We start from the raw sequence: 202 nt of genomic DNA on the forward strand, positions 1-202 counted from the left end.
TGGTTTTCTCAGGGTATATGCCCAGTAGTGGGATGGCTGGGTCATATGGTACTTCCATTTGTAGTTTTTTAAGGAACCTCCGTACTATTCTCCACAGTGGCTGTATCAACTTACATTCCCACCAACAGTGCAAGAGGGTTCCCTTTTCTCCACACCCTCTCCAGCATTTATTGTTTCTAGATTTTCTGATGATGGCCATTCT

This window comes from Neophocaena asiaeorientalis, unplaced genomic scaffold (genome assembly GCF_003031525.2).
Source record: "Neophocaena asiaeorientalis asiaeorientalis breed wild unplaced genomic scaffold, Neophocaena_asiaeorientalis_V1.1 scaffold47, whole genome shotgun sequence".
Classification (NCBI taxonomy): domain Eukaryota; kingdom Metazoa; phylum Chordata; class Mammalia; order Artiodactyla; family Phocoenidae; genus Neophocaena; species Neophocaena asiaeorientalis.